A 14,652-nucleotide genomic window follows, 5' to 3' on the forward strand; every position below is an offset into this window, starting at 1 on the left:
TGCTCTTTCAGAGGGTCGGTGCAAATTCGATGGGCTGAATGGGCCCCTTCTGCACAGTAGGAAATCTGTGGTTCTAAAAGCCTTTCAGTTCTTATGCATAGTCATGGAGGAGTGTATAGATTTGGATGTAGTGGGGGGTATTAAAACTGGTAAGCATGTGGGGACTTGGAAAGCCAATTTCAACCTGACATCTTCCATATTTTAATCTGGCGCATCAGGCTGCCTGTGCACCGGCAACTCCCTCAGGAGAGGCAAGTTGTCAATTTCAATCTGCCCTCACTGATCTCTTCACAGCCAAAAGCAGAGATACCAACTGGCTGCAAGGAAATTCTTAATTGATATCAACCCTCAACAAGCCAAGGAATGAGTCACAGGAGAGATACACTGAGCGCCTTATGACCTCCAGGAGTATCTTAGAACAAAGCAGCCGGATTTTGATGTTCTTCTTCAGGTGTCTGAACAGATTTAGAACTGCCCTTCAGTCCACGCCAGCCTGAGTCTCCACAATGGTTGCTGTGTGCTAGATCCTGCCAAAACGCTGAAGTGAGGGTTTGGAGCTGCAGGAGGAGCAAGGTACAGAGCACAGAGCATCCTCTGTGGAGGAGGAAGGCAAGTCGGAGGAGGAAGAAGGTGTAGAGGGCAATAGGGTACGAGTGGTGTGTATTGTGGTCTAGAATGTAATCATTAGTATGCGGTTTGCTTCATTTCCACTCATATATCAATTGAACAACCAGATAATTTAACACTGAGAAGTGTGAGGTGATGCATTTTGCGAGGACTAACAAGGCACGAGAATACACAATGAACAGTAGGACCCTAGGAAGTACAGCGAGACCTTGGGCTGCATGTCCATAGACCCCTGAAGGTAGCAGGACAGGTAGATATGGTGGTTAAGAAGGCATATGGCATACTTGCCTTTATTAGCCAAGACATAGAATATAAGAGTAGGAGGTTATGGTGGAGCTATATAAAATACTCGTTAGGCCACAGCTAGATTATGGTGCGCAGTTCTGATCGCCACACAATAGGAAGAAAGTGATTGCACTGGAGAGGGTACAGAAGAGATTCACCAGGATGTTGCCTGAGCTGGTCCGTTTCAGCTATCAAGAGAGACTGGATAGGTTAGATTGGATTGGATTAGATTGGATTGGATTTGTTTATTGTCACGTGTACCAAGGTACAGTGAAAACTATTTTTCTGCGAGCAGCTCAACAGATCATTAAGTACATGCGAAGAAAAAGGAATAAAAGAAAATACAAAAATAGGGCAACACAACATATACAATGTAACTGCATAAGCACTGGCATCGGATGAAGCATACAAGGTGTAGTGTTAATGAAGTCAGTCTATAAGAGGGTCATTTAGAAGTCTGGTGACTGTGGGGAAGGAGCTGTTTTTGAGTCTGTTTGTGCGTGTTCTCAGACTTCTGTATCTCCTGCCCGATGGAAGATGGTTAGAGCAGAGAAGGTTAAGGGGGGAACCCGATTGAGGTGTATAAAATTATGAGGGGCATAGATAGGCTGGATAGGAAGGAACTTTTCCCCTTAGCAGAGTGATCAATAACCAGGGGGCATAGGTTTAAGCTAAGGGACAGGAGGTTTAGAGGAAACGTGAGGAAAAACGTTTTAACCCAGAGGACGGTTACAATTTAGAACTCACTGCCTGAAAGGCTGGTAGAGGCGGGAGCCTTCACAAATTTTAAGAAGTACTTAGATGAGCACTTGAAATGCCATTGCATACAAGGCTACGGGCCAGGTGTTGGAAAATGGAATTAGGATAGGTGCCTGATGGCCAGCATGGACACGATGGGCCAAGGAGCCTCTTTCTGTGCTGTAAAACTCTATTACTCTAAGTCTGTAGGTGAAAGCCATTTTTCGCAGCTTCCCCCCAACCCACCAGATGTGCAAAGAGATATGAAAAGAACATTCCCATATGTTTGAGGCAATTTCTTGGCTTTGTTGTAATTGGCTCTTTGCCGTGTTTTTCAATTGGCTAACTGTTTTAATTCTTATTGATTTCACCGACAGATTGCTCTCATGTGCCCATGAAGCACAGAATCATAGAATGAAAAAGTACAGAAGGAGGTCATTCAGATCATCAGCTCTTTGAAAGCAGTCCAATGAGGCCCACTGTGCTGCTCTTCCTCTACAGCGCTGCAATTTTTCCATTTCTACTTTTTAATCTAAAAATTAGCTTTTTGAAAGTCACCATTGAATCTTTTTCCAGAATCCTTTTAGACAGTGTAATCTGGAGCACAACAACTTGCTGTATAAAAGACTAACATCTTTACTTTTGCCAATCACCTTAAAATGGTGACCTCTGATTGCCAACCCAGCGGCAACAGTTCCTTCTTAATTATTCTACGGAAATCCTCATCCTTTCGCGATGAATCCATGTTTAGTACTTTCTAGTCTCTCCCAGCTCTCACTAATCACTCTTCCACCCCCTCTTATTCTGTGCATAATCCAACACAGTTTTCCCTCTCTTTAGTTCTGAAGATGCGTCATATGGATTGAAAACATTAACTCTGTTTTCTCATCATACAGATTCTGTCAGACCTGCTGGATTTTCCCCAGTATTCTCTGTTTTTGTTTCAGATTCCAGCATCTGCAGTATTTTGCTTTTATTCAGAACAATCTGCTGTTACCTGATGCCCACACGCATAGATTTCTCATAAGTATCACAGGGTATCAACCAGAATAGGGAATGCAAGCTGATTTTCTCTGCAGCTCAAGAACCAAGCCTCCCAAAGTCTGGTCAATATGGTCAAGTCTGGTCAACAAAATTATGAGGAGCATAGACAGAGTGGATAGTCAGAGGCTTTTCCCCAGGGTAGAGGGGTCAATTACTAGGGGGCATAGGTTTAAGGTGCGAGGGGCAAGGTTTAGAGGAGATGTACGAGGCAAGCTTTTTACAGAGGGTAGTGGGTGCCTGGAACTCGCTGCCGGAGGAGGTGGTGGAAGCAGGGACGATAGTGACATTTAAGGGGCATCTTGACAAATACATGAATAGGATGGGAATAGAGGGATATGGACCCAGGAAGTGTAGAAGATTGTAGTTTAGCCGGGCAGCATGGTCGGCCCGGGCTTGGAGGGCCGAAGGTCCTGTTCCTGTGCTGTACTTTTCTTTGTTCTTTGTCTCATTACCATGCTACAGTCACATTTTCCACTAATCCTGGGTAACCATGCAATGCCCCTTTTAATAATTTTAATCTGTACTTATGAGCTCATAAATTCATAAGATATAGGGGCAGAATTAGGCCTTTTGGACCATTGAGTCTGCTCCGCCATTTGATCATGGCTGATTTCATTGTGGCCTTAACTCCACAGTCCTGCCCTTCCCCATAATTCTTCAACCCTTTATCAATTAGAAATCTGCCTAATTCCTCCTTATACTTACTCACTGTCCCAGCATCCACCGCACTCTGGGGTAGCGAATTCCACAGGTTCACAACCCTTTGGGAGAAGTAGTTTCTCCTCAATTCTGTTTTGAACTTGCTACCTCTTATCCTCCAACTATGACCTCTTGTTCTAGAATGCCCCACAAGAGGAAGCATCAGCTCCACGTCGACTTTGTCCATATCTTTTATCATCTTGTACACCTCAATTAAATCTCCCCTCAGTCTTCAATTATTGGACAGGATTTTCAGCTTCGGTGAGCTCTGACTGGACAGCAAGAGAAGTGCTTGTGCTTTCTGACCAAAGGCTTTCCATACCCTGAGGTCTGATCCACTTTGACACCCAGGCCTCATTTATTTAGAGAGCAGCAAGTACAGAACCAGCACTTGCACATTTCATATTCTGGTGGCATGGGTGTTGGCTTCTGTTACACATGGCATATCCTATCTAGATATGTCGTGTTACTCTGGTAGTTCATTCAAACTGCTATATTATCACTATGGGTGGGATTCTCCAGTCTTCCGACCGCATGTTTCCCAGTGGCAGGAGGCACGGCACACTGTTCGCTGGAGGTGGGATTTTCAGAGTGCCCCATCCTCTCTCGAAAGAATCTAGCACAATCTGTTGCTCCTTGTATTAAGAGGGGCAATTAACCTGCCTTCTTTGATTATCACAGTAACTTCATTGTAGAGTTAATGCCTACCTGTATCACTAATAAAGATTATTATTATTGAAATGTTTGTGAGACCTGGACCTTGCAATTTAATACTTGAAGGATGAAGCCAGCCCAGATGATCAGCGAATCTGTTAATGCCAGCTCGTGTCAATTTAAAAGTTGGTGTTTAGCCTTTAACCTGCAATGAAACAGGCCAATAGCCTTGATTGAGACCATTTATGTCTACTAAAACACTGGAATTTTGCCTGTCATGATTTCCAGTTTCTTGGACCGAGCGCACTTCATAAATATTCTCTTGTCTTCTTCCTATTAAAGTTGTTGCACTTAAAGAAACATTTTAAATGCCCAGTCTTCCAGCACTGGGAACAATCTTTACCCTCTGTTGGGCCCTCATGCCCCCCCCCCCCCCCCCGTGTTGTTTCTTTGCACGACAACATAAGCATCTCAGAATGGAGTTTTGGTGGGCTTTTGAGTGGGTGGGATCATTGCCCTTGTGCCTACCCAGGTAACAGAGAATCTAGAACCTTAGTGTCGTGATAGATTATAGCCTGATTGATCTCTCTGAAGTCAGCCTGCCTAATGTATTGAATCGCTTGATCTAACGTGAGCTCATCGATGGAGAGCTTTGCATCATGGGCTCCGGCAACAATGCAGTCGCAAATACGTTCATCCTTCAACTTCCTGTACCTGCATGAGCTAGCTAGATGGCATAGGTCAGTAAGAAATATGTCGACTGATCCCCCTGTTTTGGGGACCTGTGAAGAAGCGGCACTATCATTAGATTAAAATACATGTCAAAGGCTTTGAGGACAGTGTCAAAGATTTTTTTTATTCTTACATGGGATGTGGATGTCACGGTTGGGCCATCAAGTGTGGCCCATCCCTAATTGCCCTTGAACTGAGTGGCTTGATCAGCCATTTCAGAGAGCAGTTAAGAGTCAAACATACTGCTGCAGATCTGGAATGACATGGAGGCCAGACCAGGTAAGGATGGCAGATTTCCTTCCCTACAGGACATATTAGTGAACCAGATGGGTTTTTACAACAATCATTTCATGCTCGTCATTAGAATTTTAGTTTCAGATTTTAATTGAATTCAAATTTCACCATGTGCCATAGTGGGATTTGAACTCTGTCTCCAGAACAGTCTGGGTTTCTGGATTACTTGTCCAGTGACAATACCACTGTGCCACCACCTCTGCTCCTTGACTGATTGAGTATTTGCAGGATTTTTTGCACTTATTTCAGATTTCCAGTATGTTTTATATTCTTTCACGGGATGTGGGAGTCACTGGCTAGGCCAGAATCTATCATATGACCATAAGACATAGGAGCAGAATTAGGCCACTCGGACCATTGAGTCTGCTCTGCCATTCAATCATGGCTGATATGTTTCTCATCCCCATTTGCCTGCCTTCACATAACCCCTGATCCCCTTATTAATCAAGAACCAATCTATCTCTGTCTTAAAGACACTCAGTGATTTGGCCTCCACAGCCTTCTGCAGCAAAGTGTTCCATACATTCACCACCCTCTGGCTGAAGAAATTCCTCCTCATCTCTGTTTTAAAGGATCGGCCCATTAGTCTGAGATTGTGTCCTCTGATTCTAGTTTTTCCATACAAGTGGAAACATCCTCTCCCTGTCCTCGCCGTATTCTGTATCTTTCTTTGTTTTATAATAAATGTTTTATTAAAGCTTTTCCAACCAACGTTTTTACATAGCAAAAATAGAAGTACAAATAATAATAAAAATAAACAAGAATTATTAAACAAAACAAGGTGGATGTTGTCTTCCTATAAAACCTACATTATATCAACAGTTCCACCCCCCCCCCCCCCCCCCCTCCCGCCCCACATAGGATGCCGCTGCTGCTGACACTTACTGCTCCCCTAGAAAGTCAAGGAAAGGTTGCCACCGCCGGGAGAACCCCATCAAGAACCCTCTCAAGGCGAACTTTATTCGCTCCAGGCTGAGGAACCCCGCACAGGGGTTTCGAGTCCCTCCGTATTAACAAGATCCGTCTCCGAGCTACCAGGGAGGCAAAGGCCAGTACCCTGGCCTCTTTCGCTTCCTGCACTCCCGGATCCTCCGACACCCCAAATATTGCTACCGTTGGACTCGCCTTCACCCAAGTGTCCAAAATCCTAGACACCACCTTTGCAAACCCCTGCCAGAATTCTTTAAGCACCGGGCAAGCCCAAAACGGGCAGCACGGTAGCACAGTGGTTAGCATAATTGCTTCACAGCTCCAGGGTCCCAGGTTTGATTCCTGGCTTGGGTCACTGTCTGTGCGGAGTCTGCACGTTCTCCCCGTGTGTGCGTGGGTTTCCTCCGGGTGCTCCGGTTTCCTCCCACAGTCCAAAGACGTGCAGGTTAGGTGGATTGGCCATGCTAAATTGCCCTTAGTGTCCAAAATTGGCCTTAGGGTTGGTTGAGTGGGGTTACTGGGTTATGGGGAAAGGGTGGTGTGGGCCTCGGTAGGGTGCTCTTTCCAAGAGCCGGTGCAGACTCGACGGGCCAAATGGCCTCCTTCTGCACTGTAAATTCTATGAAAAAACATATGGGCATTGTTCGCCGGACTCCCTGCACATCTCGGGCACCTGTCCTCCACCCCAAAAAACGTACTCATGCTTGCCGCCGTTATATGTGTCCGATGCACCACCTTAAACTGAATTAAGCTGAACCTGGCACACAATGAGGAGGAGTTCACCCTGCCCAGGGCGTCCACCCTGCCCAGCTCCTCCTCCCACTTGCCCTTCAACTCCTCCACTGAGGCTTCCTCCACCTCTTGCAGCTCCTGATATATGTCTGACACCTTCCCTCCCCTACCCAGATGCCAGACACCACCCTGTCCTGGATCCTACGTGGGGGGCAGCAGCGGAAATGTCCCCACCTGTTTTCTAAGAAAGTCCCGAACCTGGAGGTACCTGAACGCATTTCCCAGGGGTAGGCCGAACTTCTCCTCCAGCGCCTGCATGCTAGGGAAAGTCCCGTCTATAAACACGTCCCCTATCCTCCTAATACCAGCCTTGGAAGCCCCTCATCCATCCTACCTGGAGCAAATCTATGGTTATTCCATATCGGGGTCCACACAGAGGCCCCCTCCTCCTGCCTGGGTCTCCTCCACTACCCCAAATCCTCAGTGTCGCCGCCACCACCGGACTTGAGGTGTATCGCGCCGGTGAGAACGGCAGCGGAGCCGTGACTAGTGCCCCTAGGCTGGTGCCTTTGTATGACGCCGCCTCCAGCTGCCCCCATGCCGCCCCCGGCTACGCTCCAAGAATGCCCTTTTAACTCGCAGGGTTTTATTCGCCCACACAAACGCCGTAACAATCCTATTCACCCGCTTAAAAAAGGACTTGGGGTGAAAATGGGGAGGCACTGAAAGGCGAAGAGGAACCTGGGGAGAACCGTCATCTTCAAGTCTGCACTGCCCGCCAGGGAAAGTGGGAGCATATCCCACCTTTTAAACTCTCCCTCCATCTGCTCCATGAGCTGGGTTAAGTTGAGCCTGTGCAGGGCATCCCAGTTCCTGGCCATTTGTATCCCCAAGTACCGAAAGCTCCTCTCCACTATCTTGAGCGGGAACTCCCTCAGTCTCTCCTCCGGGCCCCTAGCGTGGACCACGAACAGCTCAATTCTCCCCACTTTCAATTTATACCCCGAGAAGCTCCCAAAGTCCCTCAGGATCCGCATGACATCCCCATCCCCTCTAGCGGGTCCGAAATGTGCAACAACAGGTCATCCGCGTAGAGGGAGACCCGGTGTTCCTCCCCCCCCCCCCCCCCCCCCCCCCCCCCCGTGCACCAGCCCCCTCCAATCCCTTGAAGTCCTGAGCGCAAGTTTAGCACAGGGCTAAATCGCTGGCTTTGAAAGCAGACCAAGGCAGGCCAGCAGCACGGTTCAATTCCCGTAACAGGCGCCGGAATGTGGCGACTAGGGGCTTTTCACAGTAACTTCATTGGAGCCTACTTGTGACAATAAGCGATTTTCATTTTATTTCATTTCATTTCAATTGCCAGAGCAAACAGCAACGGGGACAGGGGACACCCCTGCCTCGTCCCCTGGTGCAGCCTGAAATACTCCGACCTTAGCCGGTTCGTGGACACACTCGCTACAGGGGCTTGACCCACCCTATGAATCCCTCCCCGAATCCAAACCTGCCTAACGCCTCCCACAAATACTCCCACTCGACCCTGTCAAAGGCCTTCTCCGCATCCATTGCAGCCACCACCTCCACCTCCCCCCCCCCCTCCGAGGGCATCATGATAATATTCAGGAGCCTCCTCACATTCGTGTTCAGCTGCCTGCCCTTAACAAAACCCGTCTGGTCCTCCCCAATCACTCCCGGGACACAGTCCTCTGTTCTGGTGGCCAGAATTTTTGCCAACAGCTTGGCGTCTACATTCAGGAGCGATATCAGCCTGTAGGACCCACACTGAAGCGGGTCCTTCTCCTTCTTCAGGATAAACAAAATCAATGCCTGCGACATCGTTGCCACTCACCATTATGTACCTGCACCCCTTGTCTACCACGATACTCCCCGCCTCAAATGCCACTCGTTTACTAACCAAAATTGCCACCCCTCGGGTCTTTGAGTCCAATCCTGAGTGAAACACCTGTCCCACCCATCCTTTCCTTAGCCTCGTCTGGTCTGCGAGCTTTAAGTGCGTCTCTTGCAACATGGCCACGTCCGCCTTCAACCCCTTTAAATGCGAGAACACGCGGGGCCACTTGACCGGCCCATTCAGGCCCCTCACGTTCCACGTGATCAGCCTGGTCGGGGGGTTGGCCACCCCCCCATCCTGCCGACTAACCATCTCCCTTTTTCGACCAGCCACGTGCCCCCGCCTCCCGGTTCCAACCCTCCCCTCGGCGGCCTCCCAGCCTGACTCTCCATCCATTCCCCTCACCCGGCTCCCCTTCAGTCAGCACAGCAGCACCCCTTACCCCACCCCCAACCCCACCCCCTCTGCCAAGCATCCGCTTAGCTCTGATTTTCCCCCCCACTATACTTCCGTGAGCCAGCTCACCCATGCTGACCCTGGCCGCTCCCGCCCGTATATGCCGACCCTAAACATGTTGCCTCCTTCGGGCCACCCAACCCCCCCTCCCCCACAGGGTAGAGGGGCAAGCGCCAACCGGGACCTTCGCGTGCGCCGGACAACCCGTCCCGGGCGTTTCCCGCCCCTTAAAACCAAACCCCTGAAAAACAAAACATCAACAAAACCACCGACAAATAATCTTATGCTTTACCCGCCATCTTACCCCCGGTCCACCCCCACCCGCACATTTCACCCCCATACAACTGTCCCTTAGTTCAGGTCCAGCTTCTCGTGTCTGATGAACGACCACGTCTCATCCGGCGTATCAAAGTAATGGTGCCTGTCCTGGTATGTTACCCAGAGTCTCGCCGGATGAAGGAGCCCAAACTTCACCCCTTTGCTGTGGAGGACCGCCTTGGCCCGGTTGAACCCCGCACGCCTCCTCGCCAATTCAGCTCCCAAGTCTTGGTAGATGTGGATCTCGCCGTTCTCCCACTTACTGCTCCGCTCTTTCTTCGCCCACCGCAGGACTCGCTCCCGGTCTGTCAAACGATGAAACCGTATCACCGTCGCCCTTGGTGGCTCGTTCACCCTCGGCTTTCTGGCGAGAACCCTGTGCGCCCCATCCAGCTCCAAGGGCCGCGGGAAGGCCCCCGCCATCATCAGCGTCCCCAACATCGTGGTCACGTACGTGTTCGCATCCGCCCTTTCCGCTCCTTCGGGAAGGTCCAGGATCCGCAGATTATGGCTCCGAGACCTGTACTCAAGGTCATCTAGCCTCTCTTGCCATCTCTTATGTAGCGCCTTGTGCGCCTCCACCTTCACCGCCAGGCCCAGGATCTCGTCCTCATTCTCCGCTACCTTCCTCCTCACCTCTTTGATCTCCTTCTTCTGCGCCTTCTGGGCCACCACAATCTTCTCCATGGAGGCCAACATCTCCGTTTTAAGATCCACAAAGCAACTTTTTAAGAATTCTTGTTGTTCTTTGGCCCACTGGGCCCGATCTTCTCCGGCCGCCATTTTGTTTTCCTGGACCTTCTGTACCGTCTGTCATGATATTCAAACACACACATCATGATAGACACACCAACAGACAAATCAGAACACACAACACCACAACCAATCACAAACAAGGACAGGGACAGTATAAAAGGTCAAACACGACACCTGGTGGTAGTAGATCTGGGGACAAGGACAAGACCTGTTTTAACATCACAGACAGGGAGTCCCCACGTGCAGAGTATCAAGACAAAACTGTAGATAGTAAGTTTTAATAAAACAGCGTTGTACCAAATACAACTGTGTTGGCTCATCTGTGTGTCAGAACGCCCAACACCACACCGTCTTCCCTGCGTTTGCATGTCTGCCGGTCTCACTCCTCGTTCTCTCCATGCAGCCCCGGCGGGGAAACCTCTCCAGTGTCTGTTCCCACACCGGTCTCAGCCTCCAAATGCCGCCGCCGTCCTGTTCAGTGGCCCGAAATACCGACCTCGGTGGGAGCTGCCGTGAACGCGCGACCTAGCAGGTCATGGCCGCCGCCGGAAGTCAGTATCCTGTAACTTTCAATCAAATCCCCTCTCATCCTTCTAAACTCTAACAAGTACAGACCCAGAGTCCTCAACCATTCCTCACACGACAAACTCTTCATTCCAGGGATTATTCTTGTGAATCTCCTCTGGACCCTTTCCAAGGCCAGCACATCCATCCTTAGAAACGGGGACCAAAACTGCTCAGAATACTCCAAATGGGGTCTGACCAGAGCCTTATGCAGCCTCAGAAGTACATCCCTGGTCTTGTAGTCTAGCCCTCTCGACATTAATGCTAACATTGCACTTGCCTTCCTAACTGCCGTCTGAACCTGCACGTTAACCTTAAGAGAATCGTGAACACGAACTCCCAAGTCCCTTTGTGCTTCTGATTTCCCAAGCATTTCTCCATTTAGAAAATAGTCCATGCCTCCATTTCTCCTTCCGAAGTGCATAACCTCACACCTTTCTACATTGTATTCCATCTGCCACTTCTTTGCCCACTCTACTAGCCTGTCCAAGTCCTTCTGCAGCCCCCTTGCTTCCTCAATACTACCTGCCCCTCTACAGGTCTTTGTATCATCTGCAAACTTGGCAACAGTGCCTTCAGTACCTTCTTCCAGATCATTAATGTATATTGTAAAATGTTCTGGTCCCAGCACAGACCCCTGAGGCACCCCACTAGTCACCAGCTGCCATCCTGAAAAAGACCCCTTTATCCCCACTCTCTGCCTTCTGCCAGTCAGCCATTCCTCTATCCATGCCAGGATCTTACCCTTAACACCATGGACTCTTAACTTATTTCACAGTCTCCTATGCGGCACCTTGTCAAAGGCCCTCTGGAAATCTAAATAAATCCCGTCCACTGGTTCTCCTTTGCCTAAATTCCTTGTTATTTCCTCAAAGAACTCTAACAGATTTGTCAGACATGACCTCCCCTTGACGAAGCCGTGCTGCCTCAGTCCTATTTTACCATGCACTTCCGAGTACTCTGCGATTTCATCTTTAATAATGGACTCTACTGCCCCAATTGCCCGAAGAAGGTGAGGTGCCTTCTTGAACTGCTGGCAGCCCATATGATCAAGGTATATCCAAAGTGCTATGAAGGAGGATTTTGACCCAGTTCAGTTTTTTGATCAGTGGTAACACCCTGGATATTGATTGTGGAGGTTTCAGTAATGGTAATTCCTTTGAATATCAAAGGGAGATGGTTCAATTCCCTCTTGCTGGAGGTGGTCATTTCTTCATAGAATCCCTGCAGTACAGAAGGAGGTCATTGGCCCACTGAGTCGACACCAGCTCTCTGGAAGAGCACCCCACCTAGGCCCACTCCCCTTCCCTATCCCTGTAACCTGATAATCCCACCTAACCTGCACACTCTTGGACACTGAGGGGCAATTTTAGCATGGTCAATCCACTCAACCTGCACATCTATGGACTGTGGGAGGAAACCGGAGCATCCGGAGGAAACCCACACAAACACAGGGAGAACGTGCAATCTCCACACAGACAGCCACCCAAGGTTGGAATTGGACCTGGGTCCCTGGCACTGTGAGGCAACAGTGCTAACCACTGTGCCAGTCTACTGCCCTCCTGGCACAAATTAATTTGCAGCTTAACGGTTCAAACCTTAATGTTATCGAGCTCATGCTGCATATGTGCACAGACTGCTTAAGTATCTGTCGCAAATGATACTGAACATTGTGCAGTCATCAGCGACCATCCCCACGTCTGACCTTATGATAGAAGGAAGGTATTGATGAAGCAGATGAAAATGGTTGGGCCTAGGACACTACCCTCAGGAACTCCTGCAACAAAGTCCGATGATTGAGATGAGTGACCTCCAACAACCATAAACATCTTCCTTTCTGCCATTTATGTCTCCAATGTCATGGGAATGTCACTTTAAGAAATGTTTGTCTGCTCAAGTGGCTGCAGTGATGTCAGAGTGTGGGTGGAGCTGAGCTCTGGCTCTGCTTTTTAGTTTTGCTTTGAGGAGAAGCTTGGGTGTGTCTGTGTCTTTTGGTTTCATGTTAGTGTTGGAGATGAAGCCAGCCAAAGAACATGTAATTTTGATCTCTCTGCCATCTAAAGACTATCTCTAGATCATTTGGTCAATTCAGAGTGATAACTGCTTTCAGTAGAGAATTTAAACCTGATGTGCTTCTGTAAAAAAGATTGTTGGCTGATGGATGTTAAAAGGAAAGTTTAAGGATTATTTAAAGTGTTATATTCTTTGGGGGGTGTATTTGAATTGATGGTTGCTAAGATGTCCACTGTATGTTTTAAAAAGGTTAACTGAGTTCATAGAATAAACATTGTTTTGCTTTAAAAATAACTTTTAAATTTCTGCTGTACCACACCTGTAGAGTGGGCCGTGTACTCCCCATACCACAATCTATTAAAAGCCATGGGTCAGGTGAACTCCATGATACACTTTGGGGTTCTCTAAACCCTGGCCCATAAGACCAACCAGTGGAGATTTTTCCTCAATTCCTGGTGACTCAGGCTCCTTGATGCCACACTTAGTCAAATGCTGCCTCGATGACAAGACTCACTCTCACCTTTTCCATGTTTGGAACATTGAGATCAGGAATTAGTGGTCCTTGCAGATCAAAACAGAGCATCAGTATGCGGGTTATTGTTGTAGAAGTACCACTTGATAACACTTTCGACTACACCACCCATCTCTTTGATGGAGAGTAGACGGAGATGATTGAAAGTAGACTGATGAAGTGGTATGTATTTGTCTGCTTTTTGTGTGCAGGATATACTTGTGCAATTTTCCACATTGCTGGATAGCAGTGAGAGTTACAGTTGTATTGGAACAGATTGGCTAGGGCTACGGCCAGTTCTGGAGCAGAATTTTCCATACTACTGCTGGAATGCTGTCAAGGGCCCAGAGCTTTTGCAGCATCCAGCATATTCAACTGTTTCTTGATATCAGGGGGAGTGAATTGAATCAGCTGTAGGCAGGCATCAGTGGTGCTGGGGACCTCTGGAGGAGACCGAGGAGGCATTTCCAGCAGTGTGCTTTTGTTCAAAGCTTTATCCTTTAATCTAAAAGTGTCTTTAAATCCTCTTGCTCAGCATGGTTAGCTCATTTTTCCAAGGGGTTGAGGATATAGTTATTTCTTGAGGAAATGCAGTGAATTTTGAATTAATTATTTCAATACTACCCATTGCTTATCTACTATTATAATTTATAATCTAGTTCCGCATCTACCTGAGCCAACTCACCCTTCATATCTACATAGTTTGCTTTATTCATGTTTAGAAAACATTGATTCTGACTTGACTAAATCACTCTCAAACTCAAGATAATGTTCTATTAAATTATGATCACTTATCCCCACAGACGCCTTTACTCGAAGGTTATTAATTTCTGCTGTCAGATTGTGCAATACGAGATCTAAAAATCATGGGCTGGATTCTCCGTTTTTGAGACTAAGTGGTGACACCATCGTGAAAACTGGAGTTTCACGATGGCAAAAACGGTGTGTTCAGCCACTTCAAAGGAGCTAGCACGGGCGTCAAGGGAAATGCCACACTTTGCACGCGGAACGGCGGCGGATTCGCCGGTTCCGTAATTGCCGCACAATTGCAGCCACACTTGAGAGATTCGATCCACCATGACACACCGTCACAGCTAACATGTCTGGGAAGCGAGCAGCACCGCGCTTCCGTGACGCTGAGCTGCCACGTCAGTTAGCATTTCAAAGTTCCCGCAGGTCCCCTTCTCCTGATAGGTCCAGGTAGCCAGCTCCAGTCTCCGGGCAGTTTCCCTCCAGGGTAAACGGCATCCTGCCCGCTCCATTGTACTGGGAGATCGCAGTCTTCCACACCTCGTTAAGAAGATGGGATTTTCGAGTCTGCCATTCGCTCGAGATTGCTGCCATTATGACCTGATTATGCTGATGGGTTTTTCAGCTCCGATGGAGACAAGGTCATTATCATATGTAAGGAGTTCTTACCAACACATTGTTTCTTGGCTGGGGGAGTTTC

General features: G+C 48.3%; 1 long non-coding RNA gene across 1 annotated transcript in view; it reads right to left on the minus strand.

Annotated features, from left to right (window-relative positions):
* The window catches only part of LOC140411732 (uncharacterized), a 105,321-nt gene that overhangs the window by 46,725 nt on the left and 43,944 nt on the right, over positions 1-14,652 (minus strand). The gene's annotated exons all lie outside the window — the stretch shown is intronic.

Source organism: Scyliorhinus torazame, chromosome 4, assembly GCF_047496885.1.
Source record: "Scyliorhinus torazame isolate Kashiwa2021f chromosome 4, sScyTor2.1, whole genome shotgun sequence".
Lineage (NCBI taxonomy): Eukaryota > Metazoa > Chordata > Chondrichthyes > Carcharhiniformes > Scyliorhinidae > Scyliorhinus > Scyliorhinus torazame.